The sequence below is a fragment of the Cupressus sempervirens genome, chromosome 2, assembly GCF_028749045.1.
Source record: "Cupressus sempervirens isolate cs-2001-9-10 chromosome 2, ASM2874904v1, whole genome shotgun sequence".
Classification (NCBI taxonomy): Eukaryota; Viridiplantae; Streptophyta; class Pinopsida; order Cupressales; family Cupressaceae; genus Cupressus; species Cupressus sempervirens.
In genome coordinates, this window is record NC_143119.1 from 568,829,459 (window position 1) to 568,853,738 (window position 24,280).

General features: G+C 44.3%; 1 non-coding gene and 2 pseudogenes across 1 annotated transcript; all 3 read right to left on the bottom strand.

The window, feature by feature from the left end:
• Positions 1–664: 664 nt before the first annotated feature.
• On the bottom strand, positions 665–3,465 carry LOC149574675 (25S ribosomal RNA; annotated as a pseudogene).
• Positions 3,466–3,689: 224 nt separating this feature from the next.
• On the bottom strand, positions 3,690–3,843 carry LOC149574676 (5.8S ribosomal RNA). Its single transcript, XR_016360793.1, has one exon. It is a non-coding gene; the product is annotated as a 5.8S ribosomal RNA (ribosomal RNA).
• A 705-nt stretch (positions 3,844–4,548) lies between these two features.
• On the bottom strand, positions 4,549–6,306 carry LOC149574677 (18S ribosomal RNA; annotated as a pseudogene).
• Positions 6,307–24,280: the final 17,974 nt, after the last annotated feature.

Here is a 24,280-nt window from a genome sequence, read left to right on the forward strand (position 1 = left end):
TTTTTGCCCTGGCAGAAATTGCAAACCCCACCCACCAAGAATTTGGTACCTGGGAGATTTTTATACCCTTACAAAAATTGCAAATCCCACCCGCCGAGAATTTGGCATTTGGGAGATTTTTTCGCCCTCGCAGAAATTGCAAACCCCACCCGCTCGAAATTCGGCACTTGGGAGATTTTTTCACCCTCGCGAAAATTTTTACAAAACCCCACCCGCCCAGAATGTGGCACTTGTGAGATTTTTCTGCCTCGGCAAAAATTGCAAACCCCACCCTCCAAAAATTTGGCACTTGGGAGATTTCTTCGCCCTCACAGAAATTTTTACAAAACCCCACCCACCAGGAATTTGGCACTTGGGAGATTTAATCGCCCTCACGAAAATTTTCACAAAACCCCACCCGCTCAAAATTTGGCACTTGGGAGAGTTTTTCCGCCCTCGTGGAAATTGCAAACCCCACCTGCCTAGAATTTGGCACTTGGAAGATTTTCCCACACTCACACAGATTGCAAACCCCACTCGCCAAGAATTTGGCACCTGAGAGATTGTTACGACCTCGCAAAAAAAACTTGCAAACCCCACCCACCCAAAATTTGGCACTTGGGAGATTTTCTTGCCCTTGCAAAAATTACAAACCCCACCCGCCTCAGAGTCAAAAAAGGTTTTTACAAATCGAGGTGACAGAGGGTTGAATCTCTGTGAATCGTGGCAGCAAGGCCACTCTGCCACTTACAATACCCTGTCGCTTATTTAAATCATCTGCAAAAGATTCTTCTCGCCGACCACTTGAAATTAATATCCAAGGTTGCTCCAACGGGCTAATGTGCTGATCGAAGATGGCCAATGACACGGGCCCCTGGGAGTGCAAGAGCACCCCTACTACATGTCGCAATGCAGCCGAAGAGAGATATGCACCGCATCTAGCGTGGATTCTGACTTAGAGGCATTCAATCATAATCTAACACACGGTAGCTTCATGCCACTAGCTTTTCAACCAAGCACAATGACCAAATGTGTGAATCAACAATTCCTCTTGTACTAAGTTGAATTACTATCATGGCGTGGATCATCAGTAGGGTAAAACTAACCTGTCTCACGACAGTCTAAACCCAGCTCACGTTCCCTATTGGTGGGTGAACAATCCAACACTTGGTAAATTCTGCTTCACAATGATAGGAAGAGCCGACAGCGAAGGATAAAAAAGCAACGTCACTATGAACGCTTGGGTACCACAAGCTAGTTATCCCTGTGGCAACTTTTTTGACACCTCTAGCTTCAAATTCTGAAAGTCTAAAGGATCGAGAGGCCACGCTTTCACGGTTTGTATTTGTATTGAAAATCAAAATCAAATGAGCTTTTACCCTTTTGTTGCACACAAGATTTCTATTCTCGTTGAGCTCATCTTAGGACACTTGCGTTATCTTTTAACAGATGTGCTGCCCCAGCCAAACTCCCTACCAGACAATGTCCTTTGCCCAGATCGACGCACCTAGATGCACCTTAAGGCCAAAAATAGGGGCATTGCCCCATCTCTGTCTCACAGAATAAGTAAAATAACGTTAAAAGTAGTGATATTTTACTTGTGCCCAAAAGCTCCCACTTATTCTACACCTCTCAAGTCATTTCACAAAGTTGGACTAGAGTCAAGCTCAACAGGGTCTTCTTTCCTCGTTGATTCCGCCAAGCCCGTTCCCTTGGCTGTGGTTTTGCTAGATAGTAGATAGGGATAGTGGGAATCTCATTAATCCATTCATGCGCGTCACTAATTAGATGACGAGGAATTTGGCTACCTTAAGAGAGTCATAGTTACTCCCGTCGTTTACCCGTGCTTGGTTGAATTTTTTCACTTTGACATTCAGAGCATTGGGCAAAAATCACATTGTGTCAGCATCCACACAGACCATCGCAATGCTTTTTTTTAATTAAACTGTCGGATTCCCCTTGTCCATACTAGTTTTGAGTCGACTATTCACCACCTAGGGAAAGCCCTCCAAAGGGGGGCATCCTGCGTCCATCACCCGATCAGCACGCGACGGTCCACCCAGGCTTACACCCAAGGTTTCACAACAACCCCTGTGTTCTCCTACTCATCAGAGCCTGGCACTTGCCCCGACGACCAAGTATAGGTTGTGTGCTTCAGCGCCATCCATTTTCAAGGCTAGTTGATTTGGCAGGTGAGTTGTTACACACTCCTTAGCGGATTTCAACTTCCATGACCACCGTCCTGCTATCTTAATCAACCAACACCCTTTGTGGGATCTGGGTTAGCGCACAATTTGGCACCATAACTCGGCTTTCGGTTCATCCTGCATTGCCAGTTCTACTTACCAAAAATGGCCCACTTGGAGCTTGCGATTTCATAGCGCGGCTCAATAGAGCAGCCGCGCTGACTTACCTATTTAAAGTTTGAGAATAGGTCGAGGGTGTTACGCCCCTGATGCCTCTAATCATTTTCTTTACTTGATAAAACTCGCACATGAGCTCCAGCTATCCTGAGGGAAACTTTGGAGGAAACCAGCTACTAGACAGTTTAATTAGTCTTTCGCCCCTATACCCAAGTTAGATGAACGATTTGCACATTAGTATCACTGCAAGTGTCCACCAGAGTTTCCTCTGGCTTCTCCCTGCTCAAGCATAGTTCACCATCTTTTGGGTCCCAACAAGTGTGCTCACACTCAAACCCTTCATAGAAGATTAGGGTCGATCGACGGTGCACCCCCCGAGAGGGGATCTCACCAATCAGCTTCCTTGCGCCTCGCGAGTTTTCCCAACCTGCCAACTCGCACACATGTTAGGCTCCTTGGTTTTTGTTTCAAAAGGGGTCGGATGGAAAGCCTGCTGGCCAGCGCCATGAGTGCACAGGTGCCTGAGAGCCTACCGTAAAGGTGTACGCTTTGCTCCTCGACCGCTGTGATGGAAGTATTTGTGTGACTAGAAGGTCACGCTTTTACCACCGCGATAGCTCACGCTGGCACGTCCCCCGAACCGAGTGGTGGATCGGCTCACACCATTTTACATATGACCGAGGCACATCATCAGCCTCCATCCACTTCCCTCCTAGCAATTTCAAGCACTCTTTAACTCTCTTTTCAAATTCCTTTTCATCTTTCCCTCGCGGTACTTGTTTGCTATCGATCTCTCGCCCATATTTAGCCTTGGACAGAATTTACCACCTGATTAGGGTTGCATTCCCAAACAACTTGAATCACCGATAGCACCTCATGGTGTGACAGGGTCTGGGCCCGATGGGGCTCTCACCCTCTCTAGCACCCCCTTCATGCGGACTTGGGCCTAGTCTATCGCTAAGGACGCTTCTACAGACTACAATTTGACTTGCATGGCCATCGATTTTCATGCTGGGCTCTTCTCGATTCGCTTGCTGTTACTAGGGGAATCCTGGTAAGTTTCTTTTCCTCCGCTTATTGATATGCTTAAACTCAACAGGTATTCACGCCTGACTTGGGGATGTGGTAGAGATGCAGCAATGCCCACACTGCGGCGGGCCGTTGAGCCCAGAATAAAGTTCCTCATGAGGAATCATTCGATCAGCGCAAACCAACGCCGGCCTTTACGAGCCACCACTCATCGCGACGGATCGACGGACCTCATGCTTATTTCAGCCGACCGTGTGACACTTGTAAACATGGATGACCATCTCCACTCCTTGCTGGGGAGGGCAAAATTTTGTAGTGTGACACCCAAGTAGACGTGCCCTTGGCCGAGGCCTCGAGCGCAACTTGCGTTCAAAGACTTGATGATTCATGAGATTCTGCAATTCACACTAAGTATCGCATTTTGCTACATTCTTCATCGTGGCGAGAGCCAAGATATCCATTGTAGAGAGTCATGATTTTTTTATGTTTTTGTCTTTTGGTGACCCAAGTGCGCAAGGCACTAGCTCACACTTTGTTCTTTAGATTTCTAAGGTGCGTGATGCACCTGTGTGTTGGGTGTTGACACATCCCAAACCCTGAGCACCCAATGGGTGCGACGAGGAATGCTATGGTGTGTCCCTGCCCCATCACCTCAGAAAGGTGGGAGCTAACGCATGGGAGAGCCGTGTCAGCGGACGGGGCCCCTACCCCACAAATCATGCGAGTGCACCCATCCTAAACACACAATGCTCCAAGCAACGAGTCAACACACCTGGGCAAGGCAATGGGGGGTTGCGACAGTCCCGACTTGCTGCCATTAAAATGACAGATCCATGGCACAGCGTCGCACATGCAATCGGACCATGAAATCTCAATGGGGGACGAGGCTCGGACCCCCTCTGAACTGCAATCGAGCAGAGACCTCTCGCTCCGATGTGGACATCATTCAAAGGCACCGATCCTAATCTAGATTGCATTTGAGTCTCTTCTTCACCCCGTGGGGAATCCACCCTTTCGATCACGGCATTCGATGTGACCCTCAACCTCAACGGCGCTGGACCCGTAGCTTGGACGTCCAACACATTGCTGCAGGGCCAAGCATCTGCACGTCGCTGAGATTTCGGGGGTGGGGAGGAGGCCAACTCCATCCCCTACATGATTCAAGGTCTCAAACCAACAATGATCCTACCACAGGTTCACCTACGGTAACCTTGTTATGACTTCTCCTTCCTCTAAATGATAAGGTTCAATTAAGTTCTTGCAACATTGCTGATAGGAACCACCGTCGTCACCACAATATGAACACTTCACCGAATCATTCAATTGGTAGGAGTTATGGGCAGTGTGTACAAAGGGTAGGGATGTAGTCAAGGTGAGCTAATGACTCGCGCTTACTAGGAATTCCTCATTAAAGATCAATAATTGCAATGGTCTATCCCCATCACGATGCAATTTGGAAAGACTTCCCAAACCTTTCGAGCTAGGCAGAGAAACTCGTTGGTTGCATCAGTGTAGCGCACATGCATTCCAGAACATCTAAGGGCATCACAAACCTATTATTGCCTCAAACTTCCATGGCCTAGGATGCCATAGTCCCTCTAAGAAGCTGGCCACGAAGGGGAACCTCCACATAGCTAGTTACTAGGCTAAGGTCTCATTTGTTAACAGAATTAACTAGACAAATTGCTCCACCAACTAAGAACGACCATGCACCACCACCCATAGAATCAAAAAAGAGCTCTCAATTTGTCAATTCTTACTATGTCTGGACCTGGTAAGTTTCCCTGTGTTGAGTCAAATTAAGCTACAGGCTCCACTCCTGGTGGTGCCCTTCCATCAATTCCTTTAAGTTTTAGCCTTGCGACCATACTCCCCCCAGAACCCAAACACTCTAATTTCTCAGAAGGTGCTGGCAGAGTCCTTAGAGAAACATCCGTCGATCCATGGTCGACATTGTTTATGGTTGAGACTAGGATGATACTTGATCGTCTTTGAGCCCCCAACTTTCATTCTTGATTAATAAAGACATCCTTGACAATGAAATACGAATGCCCCTGAAAGTTCCTATTAATCATTACTCCGGTCCCGAAGGCCAATAGAACAGGACTAGACTCCTATCGCGTTATTCCATGCTAATGTATTCAGAGCATAGGATTGCTTTGAGCACTCTAATTTTTTCAAAGTAATGGTGCCAGAATCGTGACCCAGCCAATTAAGGCCAAGAACACACCGCCGGTAGAAGGGAAATGAGGGCCAGTGCACACCCAGAAGGCGGACCGACCGTGATGACCCAAGGTCCAACTACGAGCTTTTTAACTACAACAACTTAAATATACACTATTGGAGCTTGAATTAACGCAGCTGCTCGCACCAGACTTTCCCTCCAATGGATCCTCGTTAAGGGATTTAGATTGTACTTATTCCAATTACCAGACTCGATGAGCCGATTATTGTTATTTATTGTCACTACCTCCCCATGTTAGGATTGGGTAATTTGGGCGCATGTTGCCTTTCTTGGATGTGGTAGCCATTTCTCAAGCTCCCTCTCTGAAATAAAACCCTAATTCTTCATCACCCATCACCACCATGGTAGGCCTCTATCCTACCATCAAAACTTGATAGGGCAGAAATTTGAATGAAGCGTCACCAGCACAAAGGTCGTGTGATCCGTCGAGTTATCATGAATCATCAGAATAGCGGGAAAGCCTACACCAGCCTTTTATCTAATAAATGCATCCCTTCTGAGAGTCAGGATTTGGTGCACGTATTAGCTCTAGAATTACTACAGTTATCCAAGTAGAAAAGTACCATCAAAGAAACTATAATTGATTTATTGAGCCATCCGCAGTTTCACAGTCTGAAATAGTTCATACTTAGACATGCATGGCTTAATCTTTGAGACAAGCATATGACTACTGGTAGGATTAACCAGGTAGCTTCTAACAACGAGGGGACCCCCAAGACCTGCTATAGCCAAGGGATGCCCGCCATGATGGGAAACTAAAATTTGTATTCGCTCCCTCATGCATCGAATCATAATCTGTCGCACAAGAAGCAAGAATGATGTTCACAGCACATGCAGGACTCTCAATGCTCAAAGATTTCACACAAGAGGAAAGTATCCCATCATTGACCAGAGAGGGCCAAATAGGGAGCCTTAGTTCACAGGTACCTGGGAAGAATGTCCCGTATAGAACCCTTTACCCTCGAACTCGCTATCGCCACTACTCGAAAAGAAGCCTCGAGTCTGTACAAGATGCACTGCACACGTAGCCACCTCAATTGTAAGGCCACTCAGAGACATCCATTTCCCAGGTATATTCCTCCTACACACCTGCTGAGGTGCACCCACACAGTAAAAAATCCTTCTCAATCGCAACAAAGATTTTCCCATGACAAAGAGTTGGTTGCCGAAGTGCCAACGAAGACCACCATGCTGAAGGGTGAAGGGTCGTGCGAGTCAAAAACATGGTTGGTTATGCGATTGGCGGGGGCATCACTGTGCACGCGACTACCTCAATTATAAGGCTGCTCAAGGGTATCATGTATAATACCCCCTCCACACATTTATAGGTGATGAGAGCCCACCCGCATACATGAACATGTCTAACCTCTGGCAAATATCTCCTTTCCCAGCACAGCCTCACTAACCATTTTCCATGACACGTGATCTACCAGTGCAGGTACAAAAAAGTTCCTACGGGTGAACACTCAAACTAGCGCTATTGGACAAGCTTCAATCTCATGCATATGCACATATCAAAGAACTGCACCGCGATGGAACCACCCGAAAGCACCCACATCTCGGCAAAAAGCATTTGTTTGATTTCTTCACTTGGACAAACACGTTGGGCCTCTACTTGTCGGAGCATTGCAAAGACGAGCGCTCTAGTTTGCAGGAGCCTGAGAAGAACATCTCGTACAAAACTTGTTCCCCCAAAATTCTCAAATAACGAATGCTCGTAGCAGAGTTTTAATGCAAAGATGTACACCACGCACGCGATCGAGTAAGGACACTCAGAGACGTCCATTTCTTAGTCATATGGCCCCTACAAGCTTTTTGGTGCACCTCGTACAGAAGGCCATACTTCGACAAGCCCTCCTAGAATTTCGCATCTGAAGAGAGATGAAATGCCTTAGGCTTTTTGTCCACACAATGCAAACATTGAATGCTCTCTTTAGGGGGAAGCTGAAGAAGAGTATATCCCGCAGAACCCATGAGCCATAGCCATTTGGATCGCATGGGCAGGATAGGGCATGGAGAGTTTCTGCATCCAAAAAAAAATTATTGGTAATACTCTACACTTCTACTGGCCCGAACCACAAAAGCTGTCACGATAGTGCCATGCACTTCTGTAGGATAAGACAGTGAAGAGGCGAGCACATAGCGAGAATGCACTAGCGAATAAATTATGTAGCAACCAAACCTTTCGCCGGGCCCCCTCTCAATCCCAAGGCTCTACCAATCGGCAAAAACTTAGGGTGGAGAGTGGACCCTTGATGAAATTAGGGATGTCGAGCAATGCACTCGTGCAACATTCTCTTTCCTTCTTATCATCTTAGAATCGAACACCAAATGTGCAGTGTGTTGCAAGCCATGCAAACACCTACATATAGGATATCCAACAAAACAAAGTGATAAGTACTTCCCACCAGCTCCGCCATTGTGATTACCGAATGGGATATACTCACCTCCAAAGATTAATGACCATCATTACCATCTCAAAATAGATACAAGCGAAACAAGCTTCACTCGATCAACTGGATGAATTTCACCTTGAGGGGGCCCAATCCAAAAGTTTTGAAGGTCATCTCTTGGAACTGTCAAGAACAAGGCCTATCTTACATGCAAACTCTACTATTGTGCAAACATAGGTTGCAATTAAAGAGAAATTGCAAGGCTGTCACAATGGCCCAAGGCCAATGCTCCGACTAAGTCAATTTTCTCTTGCAATCACCATGCCGTCGCTCATAGAGAGATCTCCCCATTCACTTGTGATGACGCACAATCCAAGTGCTAGATGCGAGCTCACCCTTGAAAGACCACTTTCTAAGACATCTCGATGACACATTGGAACGACAGCCACTGTCGAACCATTCCCAATGTTGTGCTGATCGATTTGCACAGAGGTGACCTTAGGGAGCTCTCACATAGAAATTGAGATGTGCTTTTGCACCCATCTCTCACAAAAACCAATGTTAGCTGTGAAAAAATTTAGAATCCAAGGCTCGTATCCATCGATATCGTCGGTACTGTGTCTATATTCAAAGGCTACGGAGAGGTTCCGATAAGAGAAGCTCACCTGCTCACTTGCACAAACATCCCAAATGCTAGACACAAGGTCCTGCCCTTAGCATCGCTCTCGAGATCACTACAATGACACATTAGAATGATAACCTCTGTCAAACAACTTCCGAATTTGTACCAATGGAGTGAGAAAGAAGAGCAACTTTGGGGAGCCGCGCATAGAAAATGGGCTGCTGCTTCATTTCACTCTTATATATAGATCTGATGTCATTGATTTTGTTTGGAATCTAAGGCTACATTCTTCCTTGCTCACACAAGCAATGGCTCTTCTGATTGAATGGCCACGGGGAGCTTTGATAACAAAGGATCCCTTGTCACTCGTGATGCGCAGCCCAACTGCTAGACGATGGCTCGCCCTTCAGATCGTTTCCTAGGAAACCACCACAATGGCACCATTGCAATGACAATCGCTGCTGAACCATTTCAAAAATTTTGCGCAAAAGAAGTTGTTGCAAAGAGAATGACTCTTGGGAGAGAACCCTCGCATAGCACAATTGGGATGGCTTCACGGCCCTTCCAATATAAATGATGTCGGTGCCAATATTCAAAATTTGAATAACATGTCTTTCTCAAACACCAGCACTGATTCTATTGGGGAGGGTCATCGAGAGCTTTTGTTATCAAAGCTCCCATTGTAGCCGCGACAGGCACACAAAAATTTTCTAAAGCGCCAAACACCCACCTCATGGCTAGACAAGGGCTCGCCATTAGATCAACTTCAAAATTGCTAAACAGATGCGCTGTAGACTGGCAACCACTACCAAGTCTCTTTCATAATTGCATAGGTCGAGTGATCGAAGAAGGTGATCTAAGAGACAGTCCAAGGGTAGGAATTTGTTGGGGGATTCGCGCCGATAGCAAAAATTTATGCAATACTCGAACAACACTGGACGGAGGTGCTAGTCGAGGGCTCTCATTTTAGATCAAGTTTTAAAATCACCAAGTAGACGCAGTGAGGGATGGCAACCATTGCCAAACCTTTTTCTGAAATTGCACCATCTGAGTGACAAGAAAACATGATCTAAAGGAGAGTCCAGGAATAGCACCTCGAGGGTGGGCTTCATGCCCCTCTAATTGATCCAACGTCGGCATCCACCGTTTCAAAATCTGACATATCCATCTGCCTTGACACTGGTGTTGAATCAATGAGGGGGGCATGAAAGAGGCTCACGACAACCACCTCTCCCATTGTAGCCATGATACGCACACAAAAAATTGCTAGAGCACCTAGCACCCACCTCATGGCTAGATAAGGGCTCGCCATTAGATTAACTTCGAAATCGCTGAACAAACGCATTGTAGAATGGCAACCGCTAGCAAGTCTCTTCCATAATTGTGTCGGTTGAGTGATCGAAGAAGGTGATCTAAGAGAGAGTCCAAGGGTAGGCATTCGTTGGGGGATTTGCACTGAAAGAAAAAATTTATGCGATACCCGAGCGACACCAGATGAAGGTGCTAGACGAGGGCTCCCATTTTAGATCAAGTTTTAAAATCATGAAGTAGACGCGGTGAGGGCTGGCAACCACTGCCAAACCTTTTTCCAAAATTTCGCCAGCTGAGTGACAAGAAAACATGATCTAAAGGAGATTCAAAGAATAGCACCTCAAGGGTGGGCTTAATGCCCCTCTAATTGATTCAACGTTGGCGTCCACCGTTTCAAGATCTGACATATCCATCTGCCTTGACACTGTAAGAACCCCAAATAGGCTCTATGCTTATCACTGTTTGTTTCCCTGAGTGTAATAAATTTTTTTGGTTTGTTTTTGAATGTTTTAAGCTGTTTTTGGGTTTTTGAGTTGATGAAAAGAAAATACAAATATTGAAAACTAATCTACCTCAAATTATAACTCAAATTTGATTATAATGCTAACCAAATTCATTTATTTAGATGGCTCCTAATGTTTGTACAATACTTATTGCTGGAAGCATACATTAAAAACATTATCATTAATAGTTGAAAAAAAAACTTGATTTTTGTCTTCGATACGCAACCACGCTGCTGGTTGCTTCCTCCTTGGGCAGCGCCTATCAAAAACTGCAATATTAAATCTCTGATTCACTGTAGTGCTGTACTATTCACAGCACTGTAGCTGCTGTTATAACCCTTCCCATCTGTAAACAGATTCATCCACTTTTTCCCTACTGAAACACAATATTGGATCCAGAATGAAGTCAACTCACAGGCAAAATTCAAGTGATATTTCACACCCTCAAATTGCATCAACTCGGAAGATACTATGTTCTCCACAGTCTGAATTCTTCTTAAACTTGTAGAAACCCTTGTTGCCACAACTTCAAGAAATTTCACAAGGGAAAGTTTTTAAGCAATTCTCATAACCTGCTCTTGAAGGAAGACAAGGTTTGTTTATAAGGACTCCTCAACTCCAGAATGAGTCTCCATGCTCAATGTGGGATAAAAGATATAATAATAACATAAAAAATGTTATTACATTAAAACTTAGAAAACCCCTTTTAATTTTTCCATAAGCTTGGACCCACAATTAATTGAAATGATGGCCCCTTTTATGATATCATGACCCTCACTTAAGTTATATATTATAACTTAACAATATAGGCTCAAAACCAATAACGTTTATTTTAACTAAATAAACATTAATATCTCCATTATTACTCAACATTTTTGAATGTTGTTTGGACTAGGAGCTAACATGATAGAACTGCATATGACCATACCCCTTTTCTAAAAAAAGCAGGGGTCTATCTTTATAACTCCAAAACTGCTAAAAATAGCCTAACCAAGCCAAACTCAAAGGAAAACTCATCATAAACAAACTCTGGCAACCTAGAAGAGTACTCTGCTCTGGTCCTTGGAGGATCTCCACACCAAGGTGACCCTCTATCCAATCTTATTAGCCTACGAGGGTCTCTGATAGGCTAATCACCAGCTAAAGTGATGTCTCTAGCTAGAAGGGGACATCACAGTTCGGCCTCCTTGAAATTTCTTGTCCTCAAGCAATCTCAACTCTGGATGCTGTAAAATCTCCTCGCTCTCCCAAGTAGCATCCTCTACTGGAAAATCCTTCCACTTCACCAAATATTCTCGGATGGTATGTTTCCTCAAGTTCCTCTCTCTAAAATCAATGATAGCCTCCAGTATCAAAACAAGTTTTCCCTCATCATCCAGGGGTGGTAGTATTGTAGAAGGCACAATATGATGCCCTAGCGCCTTTTTGAGGCGTGACACATGAAAAACATTGTGCACCTTGCTCTCTGCCGGCAAGTCTAACTCATAAGCAAACTCTCCCACTTTCCTAATAATCCTAAATGGACCATAGTATCGTGGCTTGAGTTTCTCGCCACCACTCTTCTTGAGACTGGATTGATGGTAAGGCTGCAACATAAGATACACCATGTCTCCAACCTCAAAAGTCCGCTCAGTCCTCTTCTGATCTGCATACTGCTTTTGCTGATTTTATGCCTTAGTTATATTATCCTTGAGAGTCTTAACAAGGTCTTGACTCTCCTATAAAAAATCACTTGCACTGGGCACTCTACTGTCACTCAAAAGTAGATCCATAAAATTGGGTGCCTCATACCCATACAGGGCCATAAAGGGTGACATCTGAATAGAAATGTGATAAGTGGTATTGTAGCAATACTCATAAAGATAAATCCACTTTACCCATGCTCTCTATTGCCCTGCTATATAATTTTTGAGATATCCCTCCACCCATTTGTTTACTATCTCTATTTGACCATCTGTCTGAGGGTGGTAGCTAGTACTCGGAGTGAGCTCTGTTGCACACAACCTAAATAGCTCCTGCCAAAAGTGACTCATAAACCTATTGTCTCTGTCACTTACAATGCTCTGAGGTAAGCCATGTAATCTGAATATCTCTTTGAAGAAAAACTCTGCCACCTGTGTAGTAGTGTATGTAGTAGTGATCGAAAAGAAGTGTGCAAACTTTATAAGGCGATCCACAACCACATATATTTAGTCTCTGCCTTGGGCTCTAGGCAGCCCATTGATGAAGTCCATAGACAAACACTCCCACTTCCTATCGGGAATCGGAAGTGGTTGAAGTAAACCGGCTGGATAGGAGTGTTCTTGCTTATTCTGCTGGCAAGTGGGACACTCCCTAACATATTGAAGTACCTCTACTTTGAGCCCTTTCCATGTGAATCGCTCTCTAATCTGTCGATATGTCTTGTAGAAACCAGGATGTCCTGCCATAGGTGAATCATGAAAATATTTCAAAACCACCCTCCTCACTACTGATCCTGGGACCAAAAATATTCATCCTTTGTAAATGATGAGCTCATTCACAAGGGTGTATCTGTTGTCCTGAATAGTCCCATCTATGAATCCAGCTGCCCAAGTGTCCTTTGCATACTCTGCAAGGATCAAGTGTCTCCAATCCTTCGATATGTATGTCAGTAAGCTCAAATGGGGCCTACGTGATAAGGCATCAGCAACTACATTCTGTGTCCCCTTAAAATATGTAATGTCAAAGTCATAGGACTGTAACTTGCTCACCCACTTTTCCTGCCTATCATTGAGATCTCGCTGCCCCAAAAAGTGTCTTAGGCTATTATGGTCAGTTTTGATACAAAATTTGCTACCTACCAAATATTGCCTGAATTTGGCCAAAGCATGCATAATGGCTAATATCTCCTTATCATATATGCTGAAGCTCTGCTCTGGCCCTCTCAATTTCCTGCTCTCATAATCAATAGGGTGCTTCTCCTGCATAAGCACCGCTCTAATGCCCTCTCTGGAAGCATCACAATGTAGCTCAAAAGGTTTTCTGAAATCTGGTAATGCCAATACTGGACAAGAAGTCATCAACCCCTTAAATTTCTCAAAACACTCCTGTGCTTCAAGAGTCCACAAGAAAGCTCCCTTTCTCATCAAATCTGTCAAGGGTGCCGCATGCCTGGAATATCCATCCACAAACCTTCTGTAGAAACCACATAGTCCTAAAAAGCCCCTCAACTATGTAAGGTTCACCGGTGAAGGCCACTCCACAATGGCACGAATCTTTTCAGGATCCATGCACACGCCCTCTACACTAATGATGTGACCCAAGTACAACAACTCTGTCATACCCAAATCACACTTCGACTCCTTTGCATACAAGGATTGTCTGTCCAATATACCCAGTACCGTGTCCAAGTGAACCAAGTGCTCCTCCCAAGATCTATTATATACCAAGATATCATCGAAGAAGACAAGTACAAATCTCCTCAACTGAGGATGGAAAACCCTATTCATTGTTGCCTGAAAAGTAGCAGGTGCATTAGTTAGCCCAAATGGCATAACTACAAACTCAAAATGGCCACAATGACATCTAAAGGCTATCTTCTCGATATCCTGCTCTCTAACTCTGATCTAGTGATAACCTGATCTCAAATCTATCTTTGAGAAGAAGCAAGCTCCATGAAGCTCATCTATCAACTCATCGATCCTGGGAATGGGATATCTGTTTTTAATTGTCTTCCTATTAAGCACTCTGTAATCAATGCACATCCTCAATGTCCCATTCTTCTTCTTTACTAACACCATTGAAGAAGCAAAAGGAGACTTACTTGGTCTAATGTGGCCCATAGCAAGTAACTCCTTTATGGTTTTCTCAATTTCATCCTTCAACCTCTTCGGATGCCTGTAAGGTGTAATCATGATGGGCTTAGCCCCCTCCTCTAACTCAATGATGTGCTCAATACCTCTGTCTGGTGGTCTACCTGGTGGAATGTCACTGAACACCTTAGAGTGTTTAACTCTAAGCTCCTGAATATCAAGAGGATATTCAATCTTATTCTGTCCCTCTTGTGATGGCATCAACATGCACTCTGCTGCCCACTCTACCTGATCATGTCGAATCAATCTAGCCATTCTACGAAAAGAGACCATCCTGAGATCACTGTCCCTAATTTCCTTAAGAATATGTGTCTTCCCATTCACTTTAAACCTCATCTCCATCTCCTTGAGGTTAAGAGTGAACTCACCAATATCGTGCAACCAACTCATCCCAAGAACTATATCTGTATCTCCCATAGGTACAACATAAAAATCTGCCTTAAAGTCATAATTATTAACTTTCAATGGGAGTCCAGTGATCCTACGATCACATTTGAGGACATAGCCATCCGCTACCCTCACTCTAATTCCCCCAAACTCCTCTGTTTGTATGCCATGCTTCTCCACCATCCTAGCATCAATGAAATTATGAGTGGCACCTGTATCAACCAAGGTTATGACTCGCTGTCCAGCGAGTACTCCTCTCATCTAGAATGACCCTTCTTGCTTAATACTAGTGAGAAGAGCTTCCCTAAGTTGCCCATCTCCTTCCCCATCCTTGGACTCCATTTTAGACAAGTTTTCAGCCTTGTCTTCCTCTTTTTCACCATCTATTTCCTCTATATCAGACTGCTGATCTGAATTATCTGATTTTGATTCTTCATAGTATGCCCACATAACTCTGTTAGCTTTTCCCTTTGGCCTAAGAGGACAATCATGGTTTGCATCATAGGGTCCCTTACAGTAGAAACATAATTTTTTCTTCCTCAAATCGTTTAATGTTTCCTTGTCAAAAGGTGCTGGAGTTTTATCTTTAGAATCATTTTTAAAATCAGTCCTCTCTAGTTTTTTATAAAATGGTTTGTTATCCTTACTAGAAGATGCTCCTTTGGACTGAAATTTGTTTGTTGGGACTGCATGTTCCATACTTCTTGCCTTTTTCATCGCTTCTTGTAAAGAAATAGGATCAAATACCTTTATCCAACCTCTCAGTGGTTCGGATAGGCCCTCAATGAAAAGAACTATCAATCTATGCTCTAAAATGTTTGGCACCATGACTGCCAACCGCTGAAATTCACCAATGAAATACTCCAAGTTGCCTATTTGTTTCAGCTGTGCAAAGTCCCGGAAGTAAATCTCTGGATCTTTCTTGTCAAATCTTTCAACCAACCTATCCACAAAGTCCTGGTATTCTGTCACTTGGTTATGCTGAAGTGTTACCATACCATGGTACCACCAATCATGTGCTATTCCCTCCAAATGCAAAGGTGGCATATTTGATAGCTTCAATCTCTGTCATTGGCCTCAGTGCCAAAAATGTGTCAAGCTTATGAATCCAAGCTTGAGCTGTCATCTTACCACTCCCATCAAATGTAGGCATAGTAAGCTTGCCTGTAGCCCTCTTCAGCTCACTATTTTGACCTCTAGGCCTCCTATCTTGTCTGAGTGACCTGTAATGCTCTCTCCTCTGATTTACAAAGCGTTCAAAGGTCATCCTCTCCCAAACCTGCAGAGCTAATAATTCCCATTCATCATTTGCAGCCATGAGTGCATCTGCGAATATGGGGTCTCCTGTCACCTCCTCTACCGGAGCTTCTTCTGGCTCCTCCGAAACAAATGTAGGGCATGTAGGCCTATCAGCTATTCTAGAATGGGTCCTTTGTGGTCTCTGATTACCTGTAGCACTCTTGTTATCTCTCTGTTCTTCTGGCTCCCCATTTTGTCTAACAGGTGGGTTCATCCTTTCTACCATAGTAGTGAGTGCCTGTAATGCCTGTGCCATCTGCTGCTGCCCTATAACCATAGCACGGTAGAATTCTCTGGTATCCTGATCATCATTATTCCTCCTGTTTCTAGGTGGACTACCATCATGCCTCTCTTCCATATTTCCTATTTCCTGTAACTGTTCTCTTTCAATCAGAGCTCTCCTACGAGTATGGTACCTGTGTGGTCCAATTTCTGGTGGCTACATATGACTCCCCAAACCCTCAGGATGGCAGGAATGAGGCTTTGATACCACTGTAAGAACCCCAAATAGGCTCTATGCTGATCACTGTTTGTTTCCCTGAGTGTAATAATTGTTTTTGGTTTGTTTTTGAATGTTTTAAGCTGTTTTTGGGTTTTTGAGTTGATGAAAAGAAAATACAAATATTGAAAACTAATCTACCTCAAATTATAACTCAAATCTGATTATAATGCTAATCAAATTCATTTATTCAGATGGCTCCTAATGTTTGTACAATACTTATTGCTGGAAGCATACATTAAAAACATTATCATTAATAGTTGAAAAAAAAACCTAATTTTTGTCTCCGATACGCAACCACGCTGCTGGTTGCTTCCTCCTTGGGCAGCGCCTATCAAAAACCACCATATTAAATCTCTGATTCACTGTATTGGTGTACTGTTCACAGCACTATAGCTACTGTTATAACCCTTCCCATCTGTAAACAGATTCATCCACTTTTTCCCTACTGAAACACAATATTGACTCCAGAATGAAGTCAACTCACAGGCAAAATTCAAGTGATATTTCACACACTCAAATTGCATCAACTCGGAAGATACTACATTCTCCACAATCTAAATTCTTCTTAAACTTGTAGAAACCCTTGTTGCCACAACTTCAAGAAATTTCACAAGGCAAAGTTTTTAAGTAATTCTCATAACCTGCTCTTGAAGGAAGACAAGGTTTGTTTATAAGGACTCCTCAACTCCAGAATGAGTCTCCATGCTCAATGTGGGATAAAAGATATAATAATAACATAAAAAATGTTATTACATTAAAACTTAGAAAACCCCTTTTAATTTTTCCATAAGCTTGGACCCACAATTAATTGAAACGATGGCCCCTTTTATGATATCATGACCCTCACTTAAGTTATATATTATAACTTAACAATATAGGCTCAAAACCAATAACGTTTATTTTAACTAAATAAACATTAATATCTCCATTATTACTCAACATTTTTGAATGTCGTTTGGACTGGGAGCTAACATGATAGAACTGCATATGACCATACCCCTTTTCTAAAAATAGCAGGGGTCTATCTTTATAACTCCAAAACTACTAAAAATAGCCTGACCAAGCCGAACTCAAAGGAAAACTCATCATAAAAAAACTCTAGCAACCCAGAAGAGTACTCTACTCTGGTCCTTGGAGGATCTCCACACCAAGGTGACCCTCTATCCAATCTTATTAGCCTACGAGGGTCTCTAATAGGCTAATTACCAGCTAAAGTGATGTCTCTAGCTAGAAGGGGACATCACAGACACCGATGTTGAATCAATGAGAGGGGCATGGGAGAGGCTCACAGTAACCACCTCTCCCATTATAGTTGCGATAGGCACACAAAAAATTGCTAGAGCACTGAGCACCCAAGTCATGGCAAGACAAGGGCTCGCCATTAGATCAGCTTCGAAATTGCTGAAGAGACGCGCTGTAGAATGGCAACCGCTGCCAAGTCTCTTCCGTAATTGCGTTGGTCGAGTGATCGAAGAAGGTGATCTAAGAGACATTCCAAGGCTAGGAATTCATTGGGGGATTCACACCGATGGCAAAAATTTATGCAATACCTGAGCAACACCGAACAGACGTGCTAGACGAGGGCTCCCATTTTAGATCAAATTTTAAAATCACCGAGTAGACACGGTGAGGGCTGGTAACCGCTGCCAAACCTTTTTTTGAAATAGCGCCAGCTGAATGACAAGAAAACATGATTTAAAGGAGAGTCCAAGAATAACACCTCGAGGGTGGGCTTCATGCCCCTCTAATTGATTCAACGTCGGCGTCCACCGTTTCAAAATTTGACATATCCATCCGCCCTGACACCAGTGTTGAATCAATGAGGGGGGCATGGGAGAGGCTTGCGGCAACAACCTCTCCCATTGTAGCCACAATAGGCACACAAAAAAATTTCTAGAGCGCCAAGCACCCACCTAATGGCTAGACAAGGGCTCGCCATTAGATCACCTTTGGAATCGTGGAACAAACGCGCTGTAGAATGGAAACCGCTACCGAGTCTCTTTCGTAATTGCATCAATCGAGTGATCAAAGAAGGTGATCTAAGAGAGGGTCCAAGGGTAGGCATTCGTTGGGGGATTCACACTGATAGCAAAAATTTATGCAATACCCGAGCAACACCAGACGGAGGTGCTAGACGAGGGCTCCCATTTTAGATCAAGTTTTAAAATCACCAAGTAGACGCGATGAGGGCTGGCAACTGCTGCCAAACCTTTTTTTGAAATTGCGCTAGCTGAGTGACAAGAAAACATAATCTAAAGGAGAGTCCAGGAATAGCACCTCGAGGGTCAGCTTCATGCCCCTCTCATTGATTCAACATCGGCATCTACCATTTTAAAATCTAACATATCCATCCGCCTTGACACTGGCATTGAATCAATGAGGGGGGCACGAGAGAGGCTCATGGCAATGACCTCTTCCATTGTAGCTGCGATAGGTGCACAAATTTTTTTGCTAGAGTGCCCACCACCCACCTCATGGCTAGACAAGGGCTCGCCATTAGATCAACTTTGGAATCATTGAACAAACACGTTGTAGAATGGCAACCGCTGCCAAATCTCTTCTATAATTGCGTCAGTCGAGTGATTGAAGAAGGTGATCTAAGAGAGAGTCCAAGGGTAGGCATTCATTGGGGGATTTGTGCCACTAGCAAAAAATTATGCAATACTCTAGGAACACCAGATGGAGGTGCTAGACGAGGGCTCCCATTTTAGATCAAGTTTTAAAATCACCAAGTAGACACGGTGAGGGATGGCAAGCACTGCCAAATCTTTTTTCGAAATTGCGCCAGCTGAGTGACAAGAAAATGTGATCCAAAGGAGAGTCAAGGAATAGCACCTTGAGGGTGGGCTTCATGCCCCTCTAATTGATTCAACGTCGGTGTCGACCCTTTCAAAATCTGACATATCCATCCACCTTGACACCGGTGTTTAATCAATGAGGGGGGTACGAGAGAGGCTCACGGCAACCACCTCTCCTATTGTAGCCATGATAGGCACACAAAAAATTGCTAGAGTGTCAAGCACCCACCTCATGGCTAGACAAGGGCTCGCCATTAGATCAACTATGAAATAGTTGAACAGATGTGCTGTAGAATCGCAACCGTTGCCAAGTCTCTTCCGTAATTTGCATCGATCGAGTGATTGAAGAAGGTGATCTAAGAGAGAGTCCAAGGGTAGGCATTTGTTGGGGAATTTGCACCGATGGAAAACATTTATGCAATACCTGAGCAACACCGAACGGACGTGCTAGACGAGGGATGCCATTTTAGATCAAGTTTTAAAATCACCAAGTAGATGCGGTGAGGGCTGGTAACCGCTGCCAAACCTTTTTCCAAAATTGTGCCAGCTGAGTGACAAGAAAACATGATCTAAAGGAGAGTCCAATAATAGCACCTCGAGGGTGGGCTTCATGCCCCTCTAATTGATTCAACATCGGCATCCACCATTTCAAAATCTGACATATCCATCTGCCCTGACATTGGCATTGAATCAATGAGAGGGGCACGGGAGAGGCTCGTGGCAACAACCTCTCCCATTGTAGCCATGATAGGCACACAAAAAATTGCTAGAGTACCAAGAACCCACCTCATGGCTAGATAAGGGCTCATCATTAGATCAACTTCAAAATCGCGGAACAGACACGTTGTAGAATGGCAACCACTGCCAAGTCTCTTCTGTAATTGCGTTGGTCAAGTGATCAAAGAAGGTGACCTAAGAGAGGGTCCAAGGGTAGGATTTTTTTGGGGGATTCATGCTGATAGCAAAAATTTATGCAATAATCGAGCAACACCGGACGGAGGTGCTAGACGAGGGCTCCCATTTTAGATCAATTTTTAAAATCACCAACTAGACACGGTGAGGGCTAGCAACCGCTGCCAAACCTTTTTTTGAAATTGCGCCACCTGAGTGACAAGAAAACATGATCTAAAGGAGAGTCAAGGAATAGCACCTCGAGGGTGGGCTTAGTGCCCCTCTAATTGATTCAATGTCGGCGTCCACCATTTTAAGATCTGACATATCCATCCACTTTGACATTGGCATTGAATCAATGAGAGGGGCATAGAAGAGGCTCGTGGAAACCACCTCTCCCATTGTAGTCATGATAGGAACACAAAAAATTGCTAGAGCACCAAACACCTACCTCATGGCTAGACAAGGGCTTGCCATTAGATCAGCTTCAAAATCACTAAACAGACGTGCTGTAGAATGGCAACCACTACCAAGTCTCTTTCATAATTATGTCGGTCGAGTGATCGAAGAAGGTGATCTAAGAGATAGTCCAAGGGAAGGCATTCGTTGGGGGATTTGAGCCGATGGAAAAAATTTATGCAATACTCGCTCAACACTGGACGGACATGCTAGATGAGGGCTCCCATTTTAGATCAAGTTTTAAAATCACCGAGTAGACATGGTTAGGGATGGCAACCACTGCCAAACCTTTTTCCAAAATTGTGCCAGTTGAGTGACAAGAAAACATGATCTAAAGGAGAGTCAAGGAATAACACCTCGAGGGTGGGCTTCATGCCCCTCTAATTGATTCAACGTTTGCGTCCAACATTTCAAAATCTAACATATCCATCCACCTTGTCACCGGTGTTGAATCAATGCGAGGGGCAGAGGAGAGTCTCGCGGAAACCACCTCTCCCATTGTAGCCATGATAGGCACAAAAAAATTGCTAGAGCGCCAAGCACCCACCTCATGTCTAGACAAGGGCTTACCGTTAGATCAACTTCGAAATCGCTGAACAGACGCATTGTAGAATGGTAACCGCTACCAAGTCTCTTTCATAATTGCGTCAGTTGAGAGATCAATGAAGGTAATCTAAGAGAGAGTCCAAGGGTAGGCATTCATTGGGGGATTTGCGTCGATAGCAAAAATTTATGCAATACCCGAGCAACACTGGATTGATGTGCTAGACAAGGGCTCCCATTTTAGATCAAGTTTTAAAATCACCAAGTAGACGCGATGAGGGCTGGTAATTGCTACCCAATCCAAAAGTTTCAGAGATCACCTCCTGAAACTGTCAAGAACAAGGCCAATCTTACATGCAAACTCTGCTACTGTGCAAACATAGGTTGCAATTAAAGAGAAATTGCAAGGCCATCACAATTGCCCGAGGCCAATGCTCCGACTAAGTCAATTTTCTCTTGCGATCACCATGCCATCGTTCATAGAGAGATATCCCCATTCACTTGTGACGCGACACATAATCCAAGTGCTAGATGCAAGCTCGCCCATGAAAGACCACTTTCCAAGACATCCCCCAATGACACATTGGAATGACAACCACTGTCAAACTATTCCCAATGTTGTGCCGATCGAGTTGACACAGAGGTGACCTCAAGGAGCTCCCACATAGAAATCAAGATGTGCTTTCGTACCCATCTCTCACAAAAACCAATGTTAGCTGTGAACAAATTTAGAATCCAAGGGCTTTTATCCATCGATATCATCGGCACTAAGTCTATATACAAAGGCCATGGAGAGGTTCTGATAAGAGGAGCTCCCCTACTTGCTCGCACAAACATCCCAAATTCTAGACATAAGCTCTTGCCCTTAGCATTGCTCTCTGGATCACCACAATGACACATTGGAAAGATAACCACCGTCGAACAACTCCCAAAATTGTGGCAATGGAGTGAGAAAGAAGAGCAACTTTGGGGAGCCGCGCATAACAAATAGGCTGTTGCTACTTCATTCTGCTCTTGTATAGATTTGATGTTGTTGATTTTGTTTGGAATCCAAGGCTACATTCATCCTTGCTCACACAACAAATGGCTCTTCTAATCAAATGGCCATGGGGAGCTTTTGATAACAAAGGCTCCCTTGTCACTCGTGATGCGCAGCCCAACTGCTAGACGAAGGCTCACCCTTCAGATCGTTGCACAGGCAACCACCACAATGGCACCATTGGAATGAAAACTGCTACCAAACCAAGTCTCTTCTATAATTTCATTGGTCGAGTGATCAAAGAAGGTGATCTAAGAGAGAGTCCAAGTCTAGGGATTCATTGGGGGATTCATGCTGATAGCAAAAATTTATGCAATACTCGAGCAACACCGGACGAAGGTGCTAGACGAGGGCTCCCATTTTAGATCAAGTTTTAAAATCACCAAGTAGACGCAGTGAGGGCTAGCAACCACTGCCAAACCTTTTTTCAAAATTGTGCCAGTTGAGTGACAAGAAAACATGATCTAAAGGAGAGTCAAGGAATAGCACCTCGAGGGTGGGCTTCATACCCCTCCAATTGATTCAACATCAGCGTCCACCATTTCAAAATTTGACATATCCATCTGCCCTGACACCGACATTGAATCAATGAGAGGGGCACAGGAGAGGCTTGTGGCAACCACCTCTCCCATTGTAGCTACGATAGGAAGACAAAAAATTGCTAGAGCGCCAAGCACCCACCTCATGGCTAGATAAGGGCTCACCATTAGATCAACTTCAAAATCGTGGAACAGACGCACTATAGAATGGGAACCACCGCCAAGTCTCTTCCGTAATTGCGTTAGTTCAGTGATTGAAAAAGGTGATCTAAGAGAGGTTCCAAGGGTAGGCATTCATTAGGGGATTTGCGCCGATAGCAAAAATTTATGCAATACTTGAGCAACACCGAACGGAGGTGCTAGACGAGGGCACCCATTTTAGATCAAGTTTTAAAATTGCCAAGTAGACGCGGTGAGGGCTGGCAACTGCTACCAAACCTTTTTCCAAAATTGCACCAGCTGAGTGACAAGAAAACATGATCTAAAGGAGAGTTGAGGAATAGCACCTTGAGGGTGGGCTTCATGCCCCTCTAATTGATTCAACATTGGCATCCACTATTTCAAAATCTGACATATCCATCTACCCTGACACTGGTGTTGAATCAATGAGGGGGGCACGAGAGAGGCACACAGCTACCACCTCTCCCATTGTAGTTGCGATAGGCACATAAAAAAATTTGCTAGAGCACCCACTACCCACCTCATGGCTAGAGAAGGGCTCACCATTAGATCAACTTCAGAATCACTGAACAGACATGTTGTAGAATGGCAACCACTGCCAAGTCTCTTCTGTAATTGTGTCACTCGAGTGATCAAAGAAGGTGATCTAAGAGAGAGTCCAAAGGGTAGGCATTCATTGGGGGATTCACACCGATAGCAAAAAATTATGCAATACCCGAGCAACACCGGACGGAGGTGCTAGACGAGGGCTCCCATTTTAGATCAAGTTCTAAAATCACCAAGTAGACATGGTGAGGACTGGCAACCGCTGCCAAACCTTTTTTCAAAATTGCTCCAGCTGAGTGTCAAGAAAACATGATCTAAAGGAGAGTCAAGGAATAGCACCTCAAGGATGGGCTTCATGCCCCTCTAATTGATTAAACTTCGGTGTCCACCATTCAAAAATCTGACATATCCATCCGCCTTAACACCGACATTGAATCAATGAGAGGGGCATGGGAGAGGCTCACGGAAACCACCTCTCCCATTGTAGCCTCAATAGGCACACAAAAAATTTCTAGAGTGCCAAGCACCCACCTCATGTCTAGACAAGGGCTCGTCGTTAGATCAACTTCAAAATCACTGAACAGATGCGCAGTAGAATGGCAACTGCTGCCAAGTCTCTTTCATAATTGTGTCAGTCAAGAGATCAAGGAAGGTGATCTAAGAGAGAGTCCAAGGGTAGGCATTCATTTGAGGATTCGCGCCGATAGCAAAAATTTATGCAATACCCAAGCAACACCGGATGGACGTGCTAGAAGAGGGCTCCCATTTTAGATCAAGTTTTAAAATCACCAAGTAGATGCGGTGAGGGCTGGCAACCGC